This window comes from Choloepus didactylus, chromosome 12 (assembly GCF_015220235.1).
Source record: "Choloepus didactylus isolate mChoDid1 chromosome 12, mChoDid1.pri, whole genome shotgun sequence".
Lineage (NCBI taxonomy): Eukaryota > Metazoa > Chordata > Mammalia > Pilosa > Megalonychidae > Choloepus > Choloepus didactylus.
In genome coordinates, this window is record NC_051318.1 from 62,086,414 (window position 1) to 62,104,492 (window position 18,079).

General features: G+C 35.6%; 1 protein-coding gene across 4 annotated transcripts in view; it reads left to right on the forward strand.

Annotated features, from left to right (window-relative positions):
• TBC1D4 (TBC1 domain family member 4) overlaps positions 1-18,079 on the forward strand; it is a 238,222-nt gene that overhangs the window by 123,167 nt on the left and 96,976 nt on the right. The gene's annotated exons all lie outside the window — the stretch shown is intronic.

Genomic DNA, 18,079 nt, shown 5'->3' on the forward strand with positions numbered 1-18,079 from the left:
GTCTATTCTTACTAGACTATCATTCCCCCTTTACAAGCTGCTGTTTATCTTTAGGTCTCCTATATTCTATCTACAATGTAAGACATTTATTTTACATTATTCACAGAGGATTATTTTTGTTTGTTGAAATTTTAGATGTTGAAGGAATAATCCTTCCCAGGTTCTTTTTTCTGAGTCAGCCTACAATCTTCGGGATTAATCACAAGAAAACCTTTTAATCTGGTATCTATGTAGAAATTCATTGTAACTGAATTTCCAAATCTTTGATTTATGTTCATGTCTTATGCTGTAGCTTCCTTCTTTTTAGTATTTTTTTTCTTCTTCACCTTTGAAGTATCTCAAGTTAGGTAAAATTTTTGATGCACTGCAGAGTAACTGTCAGTTGATTTGATGCAGTGCCACAGGGGTGTCCAGAAAGGAGAATGTGAGCTCACTGGAGATAAATGGCTTAGGGGCTGGAGAGTACGAGAGAAAAAAAACTGGTTCAGGGAAGCTGATGGGCTGTGTGCCCAGGAAATTTATAATGAAATAAAAAAGAGTACTAAACAAGGAATTTAGAATCTTGTAGGAGACACAAGGCAAGAAGACAAATTATTTACAAGTCATGACATAATAAGCACCATGAGGGTAAAAATAAAGTGTTTTAGCAATTTATTCGATGAATATTTGTTTAATGCCTAATGTATGCAATAAATGGGAGTGAGAGTGAGATCGTTTCAAGTGAAAGAACTCAGTGTATGTTTTTAATGGAGTTTATGACATTTAACTTGGCCTTGTGAGGTAAATAGAGGATAGGTGTTCAAAGCAGTGCTGTCTGATAATAAAATGTGAGTCGCGTATGTAATTTAAATTTTTCTATAACCACATAAAAGAAAGTTAAAAGAGTATGATATTGCTATGAATAATTGATTATACACTGTGGATGACTGTAGGGTGTGTGAATATATCTCAATTAAACTGTATTAAAAAAAGTAAATGAACAATGAGGGGAGGAAGGGAATGAGGTGTTTTGGATGTTCTTTTTTATTTTATTTTTTGGGGGTAACGAAAATGTTCAAAGTTTGATTGTGGTGATGAAAGCACAATTATATGATGATAGTGTGAACAACAGATTGTACATTTTGATTGTATGTTATGTAATTATATCTCAATAAAATTCCATAAAGAAATAGGCAAAATAAAATATTGTTTAAAGTATACATGTAAGTAGTAATGGTATAAAGAAAATCAAGAAATGATAAGCACATAATCCAGCATAGTGGAAAAAGAGGGAAGAAAGTTCACTGGGGTACAGACACTTAGAATTCTTCAGTGGTGTTAGTAATGAACTATTTCTTAAATGGAGACTTGGGTATATGGTGTTTGGTTTATTATTATTCTTTAAACCTTACATGCTAAATAGAAATTTTTATGTAAATGGTAAAAATATCCAATAAATGAAATTGTAGAGAATAAAAAAAAGTTAAAAGAAACAGCTGAAATTAATTTTAATAACATTTTATTTAACCCAGCATATCCAAAATATTACCATTTCAACATGTAACATTATAAAATTATTCATGAAATATTTTCCATTTTCCCATAGCAAGTCTTCACATTCTGCCATGTATCTTACACATCTAACACATCTCAAATCAGATGCTAAAATTTCATTGGAAATACTTGATCTATATTTAAAGTTTATAACTTACAGTTGAAAAAGTAGATACACATACCCAATTTGTTCCAGTCCTACTTTAAAGTTTTTCAATAATTGAATCAGGCATCCATTTTAAAATTTAAATGCAAATTTATTAAAACTTAAAAAACCATTTTCCCAATCATACTAAGCGCATTTCAAGGGCTCAACAGCCACTCATGGCTAGAAACCATTGTGTTAGCACAGTTCTAAAAGAGATTGAAAAGAAAACTTTTCTAGGTAGAAAGATCAGCATATGCAGAGGTGTATACAACAAAGTTCGGGCTGTGTTGAGGAATCTGCAAGCAGCCCAGTGTAGGTTTGAAGAGAAGGTAGAGACAGAAGCCTGGATCGGTTTTGGGAGCTCTGGATACAAAGTCTCCAAGTTGGAACTTCATTTAATAGACATTGGTAATCACTGAATAAACTTATTTGGAAAAAATTTAGGAGGAGAATGATAGGCTACAAACTTTGATTTAGGCAGATTAATCTGGTTGTATTGTGTAGGCTGGATTTCGGGGAAGGGGGGGAGACTGCAGGTGAGGTATTAACAAGGGCAGTCCTAGGTGGAAAGAGGTAAGGGGAGCCTCCACTACAAAAGTGACCGAGTTCCCTATCCTAAAAAGATTGCCTTCCGCTGAGTCAGCCTCCCTCTCTAGATTGGTCTCTCTCTCTCTCTCTCTCTCTCTCTCTCTCTCTCTCTCTCTCTCTCTCTCTCTGCATTACCACCTATTTTCTTGCAAGAGCTATATTACACTCTGCCCTGTTCTTAACAGAGCTTCTTAACTTCCTTCCCATTCACTCATCAAACTTTTATCTGATTTCTGACTTGGCTGAAATTGTTTTCACTGGGATAAACTGCTACTCTCCTAATTTCTAAATCCAAGGGCCTCTTTTAGGTCTCCTTCTCTTTGACTTTTTGCTGCATTTGATGGTATTGAACTCATATTGTTTATCTCTTGATGCTCCTTTTATTTCATTGACTGGTCTTTTTCCTTTCCCTGCTCTTCTCCCCCCTGTATCTCATTCTAGCATTCATCAACTCAAGTATCACAGCTCTTTCCCAGGCCTCACCTAATTTTTTCCACATTTTGTGTTTCTTCACGTGTAGAAAAAAGCGATATTTGATCATGCAAAATATGTATCAATAGAAATGATATTTGAAAACGCAAAGCTAATCACATCACTCCACTGTTTTAAAGCTTCTGTTTTAGTAATGTTTAATTGAAAGGCCAACTAAGACTAGAGGAAATTTACTGTAAGAAGAATCTTAGGCCCCCAAAACCACTGAACTGGGACATAACAGTCTTTTCAACAAATGGGGCTGGGAGAGTTGGATATCCATATTCAAAAGAATGAAAGAGGACCCCTACCTCATACCCTATACAAAAATTAACTCAAAGTGGATCAAAGACCTCAATATAAAAGACAGTACCATAAAACTTCTAGAATATAATGTAGGGAGACATCTTCAAGACCTTGTATTAGGAGGTCACTTCCTAGACTTTACACTCAAAGCACAAGCAACAAAGGAAAAAATAGAATAATGGGAACTCCTCAAACTTAGAAGTTTCTGTACCTCAAAGGAATTTGTCAAAAAGGTGAAGAAGCAGCCAACTTGATGGCAAAAAATTTTTGGAAACCATGCATCTGACAAAAGACTGATATCTTGCATATATAAAGAAATCCTACAGCTCAACGACAGTAGTATAGAAAGCCCAATTACAAAATGGGCAAAAGACATGAAGAGACAGTTCTCTGAAGGGGAAATATAAATGGCCAAGAAACACATGAAAAAATGTTCAGCTTCACTAGCTATTAGAGAGATGCAAATTAAGACCACAATGAGATACCATCTCACACCAATTAGAATGGCTGCCATTAAACAAACAGGAAACTACAAATGCTGGAGAGGATATGGAGAAATTGGAACTCTTATTCATTGTTGTTGGGACAGCCACTCTGGAAGACAGTCTGGCAGTTCCTTAGAAAACTAGATATAGAGTTACCCTTTGATCTAGCAATTGCACTTCTCGGTATATACCCGAAGATCTGAAAACAGTGACGCGAACAGATATCTGCATGCCAATGTTCATAGCAGCATTATTCACAATTGCCAAGAGATGGAAACAACCCAAATGTCCTTCAACAGATGAGTGGATAAATAAAATGTGGTATATACACACAATGGAATACTACACAGCAGTAAGAAGGAACGATGTTGTGAAATATATGACAACTTGGATGAACCTTGAAGACATAAATGCTGAGCGAAATAAGCCAGGCACAAAAAGAAAAATATTATTTGCTACCACTAATGTGAACATTGCTGGGGGAGAATGCAGGGGTGTTGGACTTTCCCACCTCGATCATTGCTGATGTGCCCACAGACTGTTGGGGACTGATGGTTTGATGGGCTGAGCCCTTAATCATGGGACTTGCCCTTGGGAAGACTGTTACTGCAAAGGAGAGGCTAGGCCTGCTTATAATTGTGCCTAAGTGTCTCCTCCTGCATGCCTCTTTGTTGCCCAGATGTGGCCCTCTCTCTCCAGCTAAGCCAACTGGGCAGGTGAAATCACTGCCCTCCCCGCTACATGGGAGCTGATACCCAGGGGTGTAAATCTCCCTGGCAACGTGGAATTTGACTCCTGGGGAGGAATCTAGACCCAGCATCGTGGGATGGAGAACATCTTCTTGACCAAAAGGGGGATATGAAATGAAATAAGTTTCAGTGGCTGAGAGATTCCAAAAGGAGCCGAGAGGTCACTCTGGTGGGCATTTTACGCACAATATAGATAACTCTTTTTAGGTTCTAATGAATTGGAATAGGTAGCAGTAAATACCTGGAACTATCGCATTACAACCCAGAACCCTTGAATCTTGAAGACGATTATATAACAGTGTAGCTATGAGGGCTGACAATGTGACTGGGAAAGCCATGTGGATCACACTCCACTTTGTCCAGTGTATGGATGGATGAGTGGAAAATGGGGGCAAAAAACAAAACAAAACAAAAGAAACACCCAGTGTTCTTTTTTACTTTAATTGTTCTTTTCCACTTTAATTTTTATTCTTATTACTTTCATGTGTGTGGTAATAAAAACATTCAAAAATTAATTTTGGTGATGAATGCACAACTATGTAATGGTACTGTGAACAATTGATTGTATGCTTTGTATGACTGTGTGGCATGTGAATATATCTCAATAAAATTGAATTATTAAAAAAAAAAAGAAGAATCTTAACCATCTGTAGGAAGCATAGTTGGGCCTCATTTTTGAGGTAGTAGTTGTTAGGCTGCAATTTCTTCTCCCTCTCCTTTTCTCTGGGTTTCTGTGGTTTCTCTTCTCTGCTTAATCTTCAGAAAGGCACTTAGTCTGTATCACTTCCATAATTTGAATTACTCGTGGCTTTGGGTTTCCATGACACTAACTCTGACCCCAATTCTACATGACTTTTGGGCCCTTTTAGTTGATTTCATCTGTATGTCCCAATACCAAAAGGAGGAAGAGAAAATTGGGTCAGATTGTTTCCCCTGGTTCATTTCTCTTTGACCAAGGTTGGATAGGCTCTTTAAGAAGAGGACTTTGGCTGGAAGGAGTTGCTGATCTCTACGTGAGCTTCCATAGCCTATAAAGATCACTTGTATTAACAGAGCATTATTAACACTCTGTTCCAGGTTACTTTAAAAATATTAGCTTGAACATTCCCTGTTACAAATTCTACATGTACTGCTGTGTCCCCCAATTTTTGTCTCCAAGGAGTTTTATTTTGTGAGTTTTCTGTATGAGTTATTTGTTCAGTTTTCTGCTGAAATGTTTGTGTTTTGCTTATGGATTTATAATATTTGTTTTCATATTAAGAATCTTAATCCTTTACCTGATATATATATATCTGATGTATGTATACATAAAAGCAGGAAAAAGATTAAGGTATATATTCATATGTGATACCACTTGTATTTCTATACATCTATCATTAATATATTTTTAAATATATTTGCATTTTACTTTTGTTTGATATTTTCTACTTACACAGCTTTAAAATTTTTATGTTGTCAGATGTATCGATCTTTCCCTTCCATTGCTTTTTTATTTTGAAATATCCTTCCCTGGGGTTTTTTTGTTTTTAGTTGTTTTATCCTTCCATCTATTTTTCTAGTTGTTCTTATATGTTCACTTAATTATTGACTTCATGTGGAATATTTTGATGTGTGTTATAAAGAATCTAACTTTAAAATTTTGTTAATCCACAGTCCAAATATTATTTGCTGAATAATGCATTGTACTCGATGAACTGAAGATTTCTCATATTTGATGATTTCTCATAATCGAGTTTGGTGTTTACTAGCTGTGTGGCTTTAGATAAGCTGCTTAATATTTCTGTGCCTCAGTTTCCACATCTGTAAAATGAGATATTAGTTTCTACCACTTAGAGTAGTGGTAGTTTTTCTTCTAATTATTAATTTTTATGTGACCTGCAGCAATGTCTTCCTAACTAATCTCTCTGCTTATAGGAAATCTTTTAGAAACGTGTAGAAGACTTCTCAGGCTCTCTGCACTCTGGCTCATCCAGGACCCTCCAGCTTCAGCTGTGCATTTTATATTTGCTTGCTAAGTTCCCCCTGAAAGTTTCCTTCCAACCACTCCCATGATGTCCCCCCCCACCCCCAAATTTTGGCTGGTCTCTTTTACTTTTTATTCCAGGTCAACTTTAGAATCATTTTGTCAAGAAATTCCTCTTGTATTTTCTTTCAAATTGCATTGCCTCCATATATTTACTTCAGAAGAATTAAGATAATGAATCTTTACATTAAAAATCATGGATAGCTTTCTAATTATTTAAATATTTTCTCAAGTTCCTTGGTAGAATTTTTAGTACTCTTCTCATAAGCTCTGCACAATTTTAAAAGGAACTTGGCTAGCTCTTTCGTTTGCTTTTGCTATTTTAAATGGAATTTTCATGTCCATTGTATTTTGGAACTGCTTTTGGAGGTGTATAGTGAAAATTTCATTACTGTGTATATATTGCATACTTTGGCATCTTGTTAATTCTGATAGTTTTTACTTGATAATTTTGTGGGTGGTCTCTCGATAGACAATCATATCATTGCAAATAATAATCATTTTATCTAATTTCTGGTGGTTACATCTTTTGTATCTGTTTCTCATGCTGCACTATGTTCAGCTTCACAAACAATGTGAAATTAGGAGTGATGATATGCTGTTCTATTCACTTTAATAGAAATATGTCTACTATTTCAGCATCTACATATTTATCATTTAAAGAAGCATCCTTTTACTCCTAGGTACTGAGTTCTGTTAAACAGGAATAAATGTCAACTTTTACCTTCTTGGTATCTGTCAAGATTCAGTGACTTCATTGACTTATTCTTGTGATGTATCAATAGATTTTCTAATGGTCTGCTATCTTTGTATTCTGTTAGAAATATTATGTGATATCTCATTCTTTTAGTACACTATTGTTTGCTAATATTTTATTTATTAATTTCATAGCCATATTCATAGATTGGCATTATAAACACACACCTATAAAGCACTTGATTCCTTGTATTATTTTATTTTGTGTCTGTTTATACTTGTATTTGTTTTAGAGTTTGTGCTCTCCGAGGAGAGGATCCATTTAGCTTTTGTTTGTATAGATAACACCTGGCAAGATCTTGAGGATGCTTCCGTATATTTTCTTCTAGAAGTTTTATGGCCCTCATTTTTATATTTAGGTCTTTGATCCATTTTGAGTTAACTTTTATACATGATGTGAGATGGGGACCTCTTTCATTCTTTTGCACATGGATATCCAGTTCTCCGAGCATCGTTTGTTGAAGAGACTGTTCTTTCCCAGTTGAGTGGACTTGGCAGCCTTGTCAAAGATCAGTTGCCCATAGGTATGAGGATCTATTTCAGAACTCACAATTTGATTCCATTGGTCAATATATCTATCTTTATTCTAGTACCATGCTGTTTAGTCAGTGTAGCTTTGTAACATGCTTTAAAGTCAGAAAGTGTGAGTCCTCCGACTTCCTTCTTCTCTTTCAAGATGTTTTTGTCTATTCAGGGCCCCTTACCCTTCCAAATAAATTTGATAATTGGCTTTTCCATTTCTGCATAGTAGCCTTGAATCTGTATATCAGTTAGCTAGAATTGACATCTTAATATTTATTCTTCCAATCCATGAACTTGGAATGTCCCTCCATTTGTTTGAGTCTTCTTTGATTTCTTTTAGCAGTGTTTTGTAGTTTTCTGTGTTCAAGTCCTTTACATCCTTGGCTAAATTTATTCTTAGATATTTGAATATTTTACTTTCTAATGTGAATGAGTTTTCTTTTCTTGATTTCCTCCTCCGATTGCTCATTATTAGCATACAGAGACATGAGTGATTTTTGCGTGTTGATCTTGTATCCCATTGCTTTGCTGAAATCATTTATTAGGTCTAGTAGCTTTGATTTTTTGGGACTTTTTATATATGGAATCATGTCATCTGCAAATAGTAAAAGTTTTACTTCTTCCTTTCCAATTTGAATGCCTTTTATTTCTTTTTCTTGCCTAACTGCTCAGGCTAGAACTTCTAGCACAATGTTGAATAACAGTGGTCACAGTGGGCATCCTTGTCTTGTTCCTCTTCTTAGAGGGAAAGCTTTCAGTGTTTCACTATTGAGTACAATGTTAGCTGTGGGTTTTTCATATATGCCTTTTATCATGTTGAGGAAGTTCCCTTCTATTCCTATCTTTCAAAGTGTTTTTTTGAAGAAATGATGCTGGACTTTGTCAACTACCTTTTCTGCATCAGTTGAGATGATCATGTGGTGTGGTTTTTCCCCCTTCAATTTTTTAATGTGATAATATTGATTTTCTTGTGTTGTACCACCCTTGAATACCTGGGATAAACCCACTTTTTATGTTTCTGATCGTATCACAATTGAGCAGAGAATATTACAAAGAGGGCATTTTGAAGTAAAAGAAAGGAAAGGCAAACATCTTTCTACAGCAGAAACTCTCTTCTATTCATTTAGATGTTGATAGTGAAAACTCTTCCAGTGGTGGAACACCAGAAAATTTGGAGACTGCGTTAGCTTACTTTGGAAACTGTGATATATTATAAGAAGAATTGAATTACTTGCTTTTTTCCTTTCTTCACAAAGAGTAGATAAAGTTAAATGTAGGACCACAAAATGCTGAGGTGATGGAAAGAAGCAAATGGGGAGTCAATTGTTTATAAATTCAGTGTTACAACCCCTGAAGTCTTTAAAAAACTTTTATCTTGCTTACCTAGTTCATTACCATTTTAGTGACAGACATCTTAGATTTTAAATTATCTGCCTTTTAATAGAAGAGTCAGATTAACAGAAATGATTCATTTAAACACTAACTTTCATTTAGATATCTTGATTTTATCAATAATGATGAATGTGTATTTAGTTGATGGATCTGTTGCTTGGGAGTTCTGGCTGACTCAGGAGAGTAAAAGGTCATCTTTGAAGCTGATGAATCATTTTGTGAACGTTTCTAAAATCAATTAATATATCTTTAATGTCTACTCTTCTGCAGCAATTTAGTAGATTCTGTGTTTGTAATAGATATAAATGAAAAAAGATATTTTGGTAATGAGATTCCATATTACACAAGAGGCCATTGAATTCCTAAAGCAGTTAATTCAATCAACAAGTGTTTATTGAGTACAGAACTCATATTAGACACTGTGCCACAAGAGAGTATAGAATGGTAAACAAAATAGACATCTCCCTGCTGTCATACTCCTTAAAATTTAATGAGGTCAGCAAGCAAACTTTGTTTAAGATAATTAGCTTTGTGACTTTGAGCCAGTCATTTTTCTTCTCCAGGCTTTAATTTTCTTGTTTACTTTTGAGTAATTCATAAAGGATGTTTGTGAAAGTCTCTGCTCTTATATTTAGTCATGGTATTATATGTTGAGATGTTTATATTCTGTTGTTGTTCTACCTTATTAGTTAAGATAATTAACTAATTAGTTAAGGAAGCTAAGACTTTTTAATTAGTAAAGTTATGCAGTCAGCATGCGATATAGGAAATTCCGGAAATTTAATGGATGCATGGATAGGAAGCTTTGAAAGGTGCTGTAGAAATCCATTTCATATGTTTATATTTTTAGTTAATAAAAGAAAAAATTTCATTGTCATCCCCAAATTTCTGGTTGTATCACTGAGCACTATCACAAATCTTTTCCACCATTTAGTGTTTTTATTGTTCAAGTCATTAGTTCAGTGAATCTTTTTGTTTCCTTTTTCTGACTGTGGAGTTTTATGAAAATTTAGGGATCAAGAGGAAGCAACGTAAGTATGAATATGTGATTCTGGCAGTATTTTTCAGATACTGATAATTTGGAAACAAAACATTTGAAAAGAGTTTTTAATCAATATATATTTAAAATATGCTTTTGAAGAATTTTTAATACTTTTAATCAACTTTTATTAACGTAATATTTAAAAATATATTGATGGATGTTCATTAGACAGGTTGGCTTATGTGAAAGTCAGAGGCCAAGGGTGAACAAAGGGAAAGGAGAAAAATCACGTTGATGAATTTTTCACTAACAAAATACTAGATACAATCATAGTACCACTCCTTAATATAATAATTGTAATTTATGGCTTTGAAACTTTTAAGGTATGAGAATATCAAATCATAAGCCATTCATATTTCAAAAGAGAAACTTAGAGCAATAAATGTTTTTTAACAAATAGAAGTATATTAATGTCATTAATATGCTATTGTAATGCTACTTTTACCTATTCATTGTAGCAAGTTTTCGAATGATCTCTATTAAACCTGGTTTTATCAGTACCTGTATATTTTTAATATAATGGAATATCATTAAAATATTTTTAATTTAAATTTTTCGAAGTTCTGACTAGTCTTTATTAATGAAATTGTACTTGGATATTAAGAGAGTAAGTGAATGTCTTTGTTTTTTGATCATTCCTATTTGAAGATACAGTTGTAGGGCCCATGGGATGTTGTTTATTACTTTCTTTTCTATAGAACTGAAGAACAAAGTCTACAAAAATAAACAGATGGCTATAGTTGTTGAGCCCTATTCTTGTAGGACTTGAGCTTTTATAAAAAGGTAGACAATTGTTTCTAATATTTATTTAGCAGCTGGTTATGTATTGGAGGACCCTACTCTGTTAACTGAAGGCATGATGTTCACATTTCAAATTGGCCAGAAAAATTTAAGTTATACCTAGTATACACTGTTTATGAAGGCAGAGATATATATAATGAAAAGCTTTAGAAACCAGTAGTTAATCCTCAGCTGCTTAGTAGTAAATTATTGTAATAGAATGAATGGCTAATTAAAACATGGTACTGTTCCTTGTGTGTGGCTTATTGAAATGACTGGAAACCATATTTCCCAAGATGAAACATAAATAAGAAATTTAATTAATTTTAATAGTATTTATTAATTAATCCCATGGCTCTGTGACTGCACCAGAATAACATACAGAGATAAATTACAGGTTGAAATAAGTTTTAGGTGGCCATTTGTGTTGTTTGATTGTGTGGGCTGTGGATCCTTTTGCTATCTCTGTAGAAATGCAAAACCAGTGGGCTAATATGGTTCTATTTGGAAAAATTTATAAGTTTCATTGATGATCGTAGATGTTCTTGTGGCATCTCTATGCTCATCTTTTCTTTTTGAAAAACTCCAACATTCCTTTTCTTTGATGCATAATTGACAATTGTTCGTGATGTCTGTTCTCTCTCATATGGTAATTTTAAACTGGGCATGTGGCCATCCAGAATGAGGATTATTATTTCTTAGCTTCTCTTGCTGAGAGGAGTTCCTGTGGTTTCGGCCAGGAGATGTTAAGATTTGTGTGTGTCAGCTTCCTTAAGAAAGGGAGTATATCTATGTGCGGAAAGGGAGTATCTGTGCGTGCACAGGTGTGTGTATGTACACCTGATGCTCTGTTTTTCTTCTGATTCATTCCTCTCCAAATCCTGTTATTAACTAATTTCTTAACTACTATATTATTTCACTCCTCTAGACTTGTGTACTAGTTGGAACTCTTGAGGTGAAGGTGAAAACTACCACCCATGTGAAAGGACTCTGGCATAGCTCCCAGAATTGAAACTAAATGCTTATTAGCTGCACCCCCAGGGATGTCTACAACAAGAGACTCGACTTTACTAGGGCTCCTTTCTCCCTATCTTCGTTCTAATTCTCTTTGCCCCTCAGCTTCATTCTGTGTTACTTACAGACTAGTCTTCTCCAGAGAAGAAATGTTAGCCACCTGGGGTACCAGAGTAACTTCTGCAATAGCTTGAGACCTCAGATGGAAAACATCTGTGTCTTGACTTCTGTTTTAATAATGTTAGGGAGCAACTTAGACTGATCTAGCTTTGGTGGCATGCCTACCCCTGTACCTTCGCTGGACCAGCTTGGATTTCATCACCCTTCATGGTGGCCTTCTTAGTGGGGGCTGGGGTTATTGGGCCAGGAGGAGAGGGCAAAGATTGATGGTGTCCACCAGAACAATTTGTTTTAAATTAAGGTGGTTGCTATTTAGACAAAGCAGTGTCGATCACAGCTGAAAAATCTTTCAAAAATGATTCATTAGAATCATCTTACTCTTTTCTTTGGCTGCTAGTTTGCTTCAATTTGGTTTCTGACTTTGAAGTTGTGAATTTTGGCAAGATGCAGCTCAGATAGGTCCTTTGTTTTGGAATTTTAATAAAATTGAATTCTGGCTACATTATAACACTATACAGGTTAATTATTAATGACACTGAACAGAGTTCCTTAATTTCTTTTGTCTTTGGTCATGTTAATTGCAATGCTAGCATTGCTGCATGCTGTAATTATCAATTTGTTTAATATAGATAAGAGGAAGTGTTTTGAATATTATAGAATTGAGGCTATTACATCATGAAAATATTAAAATACCATAAATCCTACTTAAAATTCTAAAGTGAGTGCTTCCTTTAAGAAATTAAAATTTTGCAGTTAAATGTTTGACACATAAAATTGAATAAGTAAAAAAATACTTTTTTTGTCTTTGTTGTTCTTTGGTATACTGAGTTACTAAAGTTTACTGGAAATACTAACATCATGTCATTAATATGCTATTTTAATTATATTTAAACTGAAAAATTTAAAGACCGGTTAATTGAAAGGTGTGATTGAGTTCTGTTCAAGGGAAGGGGAGATCTCATTTGGGCACAGAATATGGGTATTTAAGGCCTTGTATGGGCTGAGTAAAGGCTGGTCATGACAGAGTGTATTCTTTTACAAGTGACTTCAAACAACATTTCAGAGCCTTCAGTGGTACAAGTTTCTTCCTTGTAGAAGTACTACATTTATTAATCTGACTCCAAGCTAGAAATCTGTGAGGCATATTAGAAGGAGTACCTTCTTTCTCCAGGACTCGAAAAAGCTCAAGCTTGTCATCGTTTTCTTGGAGTCAGAGATGACAGGAAAATCTGTCTGAGTCACCTGAATTGTTACCTTGGTGTCATTTAGCCAGATCACACCAACAGAAAGGGGAGAGAGGAGTCTTAAAGATGCAAAGAAGAGAATCTTTAAACAGCCAGTATCAGCTGTGGAAAAAACCTCTTCTGATCAGATCCTTTTCTAGGTGATGCTTGCTTATAGTCCTGAATAGGAAAAAGGAGTGAGGGCCAGAAAGGCAAGTCTTGCTCATTTTCATAGTACTCATTTTTAATTTTTCTGGGAGCATCTGTATCAGGCACCTCAGTTATGCCTCATGTTGTTTCATGAAGCTCAAGTCTGCTGTGAGGAGTGGAGGGTGCAGGTCTCCAATGAGAACAGTTACTCTGTGGAGACCAGCACTTTTCCTTCAGCCGAGGAGAGTGCAATCTGGGCTGCTAGCTCTTGACCTCCCTTCCAGCCTAGGTTTGGAGTGAGGTGAATGTACATTTTCCTTTGTATCCTTGGGTGGCATGCAGTTAGGAATTTTATTCTTTGAAGAAGGGAAACATAAGCCCATTCAGTAATTACTGATAATGTTTCTTTACCCATGTCACTGAATCAAAGTTCAGAAATGCCATATTATTTTCATTTGCAAGGTGCCACATCTGTTGGGGTGGATAAATATCTGAAGTAACATGGAAGGCCAGGACAAAAATAGGTTTCTGAGAAATCCTTGGTGATTTTTGTTTACTGATAATATTACAGCTTTATCTCCTGATCTCGACTGGAGCTTGTCATGTCCAGGTCCCTCTGGATTTAGCCTTCACTCCCTTGTGCCTTTTCCCAAGACCTTATTTTGTTGCACAACTAAGCCTTGCTCACAAGGTCCTCGTCTCAGAAATTCCGACATCTCATATGTTAAAACTACTAAGTGTCTAAGTTAGCAGTTTGTTTAGATGATTTCATGCTTTCAAGTGTCACAATACAGGGCCAGCATGTATTTTTCTTATTATGTTAATTATGTCTTCTGTGAAATATATATAACAGATTAAATGTCATCGAATGCTGATTTTGTTACACCCTATTTCTTGCAGTTGGACTTTATTTCACTGACATTAATTTCATTCCCAAAATTGTCTAACCAGTTAAAATACCAACAATTTACTTGGCAGTGTTTAATTTTATGAGCCTAAAATAAAAGCAGTAGTAATGTATTTTATAAACAGTGGCATTTTCCCAATAATTATAAGAAACCTTTTGAGTTTTTTTTGCTTAGATGAAACGGTTCATGAGGGAATGCTCCCTCTAGTGTTTGTTGGAGTAAATACAAATGGTATTGAAGTGTATAGTTTTAAAAATATGAGCATTAAGCAAATAATAGGACTAATTTGGCGAATAGAAGGCATCCTGTTGATAAGCAGGTAGTAGGTTGATCTCACATTGAAAGTGCTTTGTGGTTGGATAGAGGAATGTGTAGTATTCCAAACCAGGGGTTCTCATACTGCTGGCATAAATAAATAAGTAAAATTAATTAATAAAGCTTTTTAGGGTGTTTCTGAGATGTCCTTATTCCATGTTATTACTATAGAATGGAAGATCAGCTTTCTTGATTACACATTTGTAAGGAGTTCGATTTTCTTGCTTTGTTAACTTTTATTTTTACCTTTTTGATTGTATCTAATTTTAACAGAAGGATAGAATGATTCTCAAGTACTTTATTATCAAACTGTATATTTAATTATGCTATCTAGTTTTGGTAAGGTACAGAAGAGTGTTTTATTGCCTAATTATATGCAAGTTTTTTTCTGAAATGTATTTCTTATAACTATATAGGATAGCCCCCAGTCTTATCCTGGGCAGAGAAAGTAGTTTACCTACCTGGTTTTATTTCAGGGTAAAATCCTCTCTTCTAATTATTGGCCAATTCTTGATTTTCTCCTAAGATACTCTGAGAAATGCAAGTGCTCCCATGTAGGGGTTGTAAGGGTCACATTTTGCTGTCATCAGAGCACAGAAAGGGTAGCTGAGGGCTCTCCTCACAAGTTCTCCCACAGTCAGCTTCAAATTAAATTAAATGTTCAATACTTTGTGAGATCTCTGTCCCCTTCCTCACCTCAGCTGATGATTGTGCTTTTTCTTTTATTGAGTAAATTAAAGCAGTTAGAGTAGAAATTCTACAAGCTCTCACCAGCTCTTCTACCCGTGTCTGTGCCTTTATATTCTGCCTTTTCCCCGGTAGATGAACTAATTGTCCACACCTCTAGCTCAGTTCACCCTCTTCCGTTGTGCTCTAGATTCTGTCCCTCTTGTCTACTTAAGGACATTGCTCCAGCAACTTTACCCTCTTTCTCTAGATCAATTTCCCCTTCACTCTTAGAGATTCTCCGTTGGAAGCTGTCATCTGTTCCATCTCTGAAAGAACCCTCTCTTGACTCACTTGCACTTCAGCCACTGCCCCTTATGGGATTGTCTGTACCTGTTGTTCTGGATTTCATCCCTGCAGTTCTCTATTAAACCGACTCCAATAAGCCTTTTGCCCTCAGCACTCCACCAAAACTTTTCTTGTCAACGTCACCCGTGATCTCATATTAATCACTCCCTCTTCCTTGGAAACATTTCTTATTTGGTTTCCAAGATAGTATTCTCACCTGGTTTTACTCCAGCGCTTACTGTATTTTCCTTTGCTCATCTCTCTCCATTTCCCAAACTGTAAGCACTGTGTGCCTTGAAGTTTAGTCTCTGGAGATATTTCTCTTTATATTTCTTTCTGTCTCTGTCTCTCACCATCTCTCTCCAAACAGCAGCCAAAAGGATCCTTTCAAAACAGGACTTAGATCATGTCATTTCTCCACTCAGCACCCTACCAGCGGCGTTCTTTCTCACCAAGAGTAAAAGTCAAAGTCCTTTCAAGGCCCTGCACGATTTGGACCACCCCTCTACCCCCCACCTCCCACCCCCACCACCGCCCCCGCCCATTCACAATTGCCTCTTCAATCATCTCCTCCTTCCACTCCTGCTCACTCACTTACTCTGCCACACTGGGTCCTTGCAGTTCCTTCAGTGAGGCCTTCCTCTAAAATTGCAACTACTCTGCCATTCCCTCCAAATTTTCTTTCCCCCTTCCCTGCATTGTTATTCTCCTTGGCAATTTTTACAATCTAAAATCCCTTATATTGTATTTACCTTGTTTATTATTTTTTCTCCGCCCACTATGATGAAGATTCCATGAAGGCAGGAAACTTCTCACTTCTTTCATCTTTGCTTACTTAGTGAGAATCAGATTTTAGATTTAACTAAAGACTGTTGATTGCTTTCACTGTCCCATCACTGTGCCAGACACATTTGCACATTTAATTTAATTTTCCCAGCTTCCCTCTGAGATTAGCATTGTGACTCCCATTTTGCAAATGAAAACCCTGAGGCTGAGAAGGGTTTTGTGTCTTTTCTATAAATAATAGTAGGTATTGGAATGGGGACCTCTAGCTGCTTTTCGGATATGCCATGCTATGGACTGCTTCCCTTTTAAAATACTGATTTTGCTTCTGAAAGGGAATTTGGAAAGAACTCTCTTGTCTGCTTCTTTGCCATCCAACTTCTTAACCAGCCACCCCATTTTCTGTCTCATTCCATCTCTTTAGCACGAAACTCAGTCAGTTGTAAGGAGATTCCATTCTTGTAACCAAATTGTGTGATTCCCCAGATTTTTTTCCTGTGAGTTATCTTCATGTATCTGGTCACTTTTGCAAATTTTTAGTGTCTGTAGGGTAGGAAAGCACAAGTCACATCTTCATGGAAGGAATTCAGCGATAAGATTTGTGAGACAGAATGAGAGGTGAGAAAGATTTAAGGAATTTATCTCTGGTGTTAGTGGCAATTCAGAGGCCATCAAGAAAGCAAGGGTTAGAGAAGAGCCAAAATATAAATGGCTCTGGAGCCGAGCAAAGAATATCTGAGAACTGAAAATGTCTCAAGCCTGGGCTGGAGAGGAAACTGTCTTGGCTCATAGCCAAGTTTCAAAAACAAAACTACTTGTATGACCCTGGTTTAACTCAGAGATTTTGCTTTCTTTGGCCCCAAATAGTCTGGTCTCTTGTAATCTCATTTTCCTCTCTATTAGTTTAAAATTTAGATGTAAGCAGTTTATTTCCACATCTGTAAAACAGGACAGTTGGGACCAGTGATACCTAAAGGGTGCCTTTTGTTTTAGAATTCTGTGATTTTAAAATCACTGTGTCTCTACTCTATTCAGAATCTAGACCCAGTGACAAGTAGACTTCATTTTGCTGTGGAAAATTCTTTAAAACAATAATTTAGATTTTAACCAAATACATAGTATCTCTCTGAAGTAGTTAAGGATAAAAGTAAAATGATTTAAAAATAATGTTTTATTTCTTATTGAGATTGTTAGGCAGCCTGACCTTAAAAACAGCATAGACTGGTGGGCTCCCAAGGTAGCTGGGCTGAAAATACCTCATGAGGCCTTGGGAATGATTGGTGTTTCCTTAATATAAGGGAATATTTCATGGCTTATATCTATCTTCTGTTTATTTTCATTAGTTGAAAATGAGATTGTAGAAAGTCAAATAGAAATGGTAATATAGAGTGACCAAATTAGTCATTTGCCAAAATACTTTTATTATACTTCCATTATCTTCCTCATGGAAGCTAATCTTAATAGTTTCTTAGACAAAACAGAACTAGAAAGAAAATCTACTTTTCCCTTAAAGGCATGTATTACTTCCAAAACAATTAAGTGCCTTTTCCTTACTATCTGTCTCTATATGGGTAAGACTTATTTAAATTGTTAGTTGATCTCACTAGATAGTTTTTTCAGTTTACTTGTAATTTTCCCTAATGTTTCCCCTCAACTCTCCTTTTTTTATACTTACTCAAATCTCCCTGTGCCTACTATAATTATTATTAAAAGATTAATAATGAATTAAGTATTTATAGCTCATAGCAGTTGTGACA